The following is a 3,988-nucleotide window of genomic DNA, read 5'->3' as shown; positions in this document are numbered from 1 at the left end:
ACATAGTCTGTTTTCTTCTAAAGGTTGTATTGTTTTACTTTTTATATTTAGATGCGATTTATCTTTATGTGTGGTGTGAGGAAAAGATCTAGAGTATCTTTTTCCATGTTAATATCAAATTAACTTAATACCATTTATTAAAAAGACTATCCCTTCTCTCCTGTATTGTATTATCACTTCTGTCATAAATCTGGAACATATATGTACGGGTCTGTTTCTGGACTTTCTTTTCTATTCCATTCTTTTTTTTTTATCCTTGTGTCAATAGTACATTGTTAACTACTATAGCCTTAAAATAGGTATTGATATCTTGTAGTATAAATCTCCTAGCTTTATTCTCCATCTATATTGCCTGGCTATTGTGATGGTTAATTTTATGTGTCACCTTAAATAGTGTTTTGGGATAAGAGTAACATTTAAATCGGTGAACTTTGAGTAAAGCAGATTCCTCTCCATATTGTAGGTGGGCCTCATCCAATCAGCTGAAGATCTGAATAGACTGAAAAGTCTAGCCTCCCCAGGCAAGAAGGAATTCTCCAGCAGACTGTCTTTGGACTTCATCTGTATCATTGGTTCTCCTGCCTCTCCAGGTTGTGCACCTTTAGCTCTCCTGGGTCTCCAGCCTGACAGCCCACACTGCAGATACTGGACTTGCCAACATCCATATTCATGTAAGCCATTTCCTTATAATAAATCTCTTTCTATATACGTATATGTACATATACACACATGCCCTGTTGGTCCTATTTCTCTGTAGAACCCTGACTAATTCAGCTATTCTCTAACCTTTGCAATTCCATATGAATTTTAGAATCAGTTTATTACCACCTCCCTCCTCCAGAAAGCCTGCTAGGATTCTGATTGGGATTGTGTTGAATCTATAGGTCTGTTTGAAGAGAATTGACATCCATACCATATTGAATCTTACAATCTCAGGATAGTATGTGTCCCTCCCCTCCATATCTTAGGTTGTCTTTAATTTTTCTCTATTTTCATTAAACTTGTTCTTAAGTATTTGACTGATGCTATTTTAAACTCTGTGTTATATTTGTTTGCTGCTGGTATAGCAAAAAGCAACTGATATATGTATATTGTCCCTACATCCAAAAATTCACTTAACTCTATTTTTTTTGATATTTTGGGAAATTCCCAGTCATTATATCTTCAGTTATTCCTCTCATTCTCTCTCTCTTCTTCTGTGCTTCCAATTACACTTTGCTAGACCTTATAAATTGTGCACCATGCCTCCTATGCCCTGTTCTGCTTTATTTGAGGCTTAAACATTTTTCCTCTCTGAGCTTCAATTTGGCTGTCTCCTATTGGCTTATTTTATAGTTCATTATTAATCTTGTCATTTGCTATATCTAATCAGCTCTTAAACCAATAAGTTGATTTCTTAACTGCAAATGTTATATTTATCAGGTCCAAAATGTTCATTTGATGCTTTTTTTATAGATTGGAAACTTCTCTATTTTTTTAACCATTTTGTCCATCATTCTTTCTGTATCCTTAAACATACTACTCAGTTATTTTAAAGTGCTTTTCTGATAATTCTGGGTTACTAGTGGGTCTGCTTCTATAGTCTTCTTTTTCACTTGGTTTTCAATTACATGTTTTTTCTTTTGGAGTAATTTTTAAGTGAATACCAAATAGTGGGTATAAAATCCCTGAAAAGTTCTAGATAGTATTGTCTTCCCCCAGATAGAGTTAACTGTTTCCTCTGCTGAGCAGATAGAGTGAGATATTGAACAGCTTAATTCTGATAAGAACAGAATTGAATCAAGGTCCAGTTACAGTTCTAGTGAGAATCCGTCTACCTCCCTCAAGTTCACCCTATTTCTATAGTGTGGCTCTCAGTCAAGAGCCTGTTAGGGCTTTGTCTCAACACAAAGAGACTGCAGGAGATTCTGTTCTGCCTTTTGGGGCTTTGGCTTTGCTCTTTAGCATCCTGCCCTGAGCTGCTTCTATTTGTAAAAAGCCTTTTGGGAGAGGGCACTGGTCTAAGTATGAGGTCCCTCAAGTCTCCACTTTGGCCAAATGCATCAGAATCAGCCAGTGTCCTCAGGAAAAATGCAGTCACAGATGCCTGATGGTTGATGTCAGTTCATTGCTCCCTCCCGTACTTTCAGCTCTTACCAGGTTGTCCTCACTCCAACCCCTGGTGAGCCTTTGTCTTTTCAAGAGACTCCAGAGAATTCTAGTCTGTTTTCAGAGGTCTCCAGCTTAGTGTTTCAGCCTCTTACATCACACAGCTTCATAATTCAACACTTATCTCTGTTACCAACCTCAGGTCCAGCTGCTCACTGCTCTGAAGCCAATAAAGAGGCAAGGTTGGTGGAAAGGAAAGTTTGCTTTATTTCAGAGGCTGGCGGCTGGGAGAGGAAGGGAGGACTCGTGTCCAAAGGCTGACTACCCCTCCCCCCAATCAGTGGGCAAGAGCTTTTATAGGCGGAGGGAGGGGGCTACATGCAGAAGCAGCACAGTCAGCTCTGACAGTCATCTTGAAATTGGTCATCGGTGGTCTGATCAGCGTCCTCTTGATTGTTTTAAGTACAGTTGATCTTCAGTTCCAGGGTTGGTTTGTTCCCATTTCCTTGAGGCCAGCTCTTGGAATTGTGGCAGCTTATGTCATGGCTACAGTCTGGTCATCACGTAGTTAACTTCTTCCACCTGGAGGTGGCTTCAGTATCTATAAGCCAGCTCAAAAGATATGGCTCAGAATATTATCTGTAGCCCTTGAGGAGGAAATAAAGTCCTTGACTTTGCTTAATGACTAAACTATTATTATTTGGTCTCATTTGACTGTTTTCCTTTGTTTCTGCATTTTCTCACTTCTCTGATTAAACTTATTCTTTGACTAACGTTTTTCTACAGACAAAAGGCAGATGGAGGACATTGGGGGTAAGAACCATAGGGTCCTGCTTCGTTTCATCTCGAGTGGAATCTGGCTGGATGTTTGTGGCCCCCCAAGCCTCCAGTTTTGTCACTGTACACCAGCCCTGTGACCCAGCCTTATTTCACCCTCTAGCCTGGACCCAGAATCATCAAATGACCAGAAGGGAAAAGCATTTGCAGATGCTCACCTCTGAGAAATCTCCCCTTCTCCAGAATTTTAGTTCCTCTGGTCCTGGTTGCTCCATAGCTCCCTAATGCTTTGGGAAATACAATTTTTATTTTTATCCAGATTTTCTATGGCTTGGCTGTAGCTCTGTCCTGTTGCAAACTATTTCATCTTACCCCAAAGGATGGAGGTATTTTTTTTAAAGGTGGAAGAAATTAAACCATGTCTTTGTACTGATGGAAGTGATCCAAGAGGGAAGGAAGGGGTGATGACAGGTAAGGTACAAACTGAAGGAAGTTCTTGAGAAAGGGAGGCATAGAGGTGAGAACCCAAGTGGATGGCTTGCCCTTGAGGGGAGGAAGGATTCTGTTTCCATTGTAACTGTGGTAAGAAGGAGAAGCAGGGTTAGATGCATTTAAGAGTTTCAGATTAGTGGGGGTGAGAGGAAATTCCCCTCCTCCACTTTTCACAAGAAAATTACAAATGGCTTGGAGAGACCTAACCCTAGAAAATAAACACCGTATATGAAACTATTAGGAGGTAATCACAGCGAATATATTTATGATCCTTAGATAGGGACAATCTTCTTAGAGATGGTATACAAAGCAAAAGGCAAATAAAAAGACTGATTAATCTTGAGATGCCCAAAAGTATATCTTCTAATGGCAATATATTAAGGAAAAAAAGAAGGACCAAAATGAGAAAATACTAAAAATATGCAGCAAACTATTCGTTTCCAGAATATAAAGAGAACTCTCACAAATCAATAAGTAAAAGGAACAACTCATTAGAAAAATAGGGAAAGGCTCAGATAAATTCACAGAAAGGAAATGCAAATGGCCAATTGCCATACCTCGACCTCACAAGTAATTGAGAAAATGCAAACTTTTAAAATGAGATACAAACTCTATAATATCAGCAAAAAAA

Source organism: Mesoplodon mirus (genome assembly GCF_964341445.2).
Source record: "Mesoplodon mirus genome assembly, chromosome: 4".
Taxonomy (NCBI): Eukaryota; Metazoa; Chordata; class Mammalia; order Artiodactyla; family Ziphiidae; genus Mesoplodon; species Mesoplodon mirus.
Note: the sequence above shows the minus strand (reverse complement) of the source record.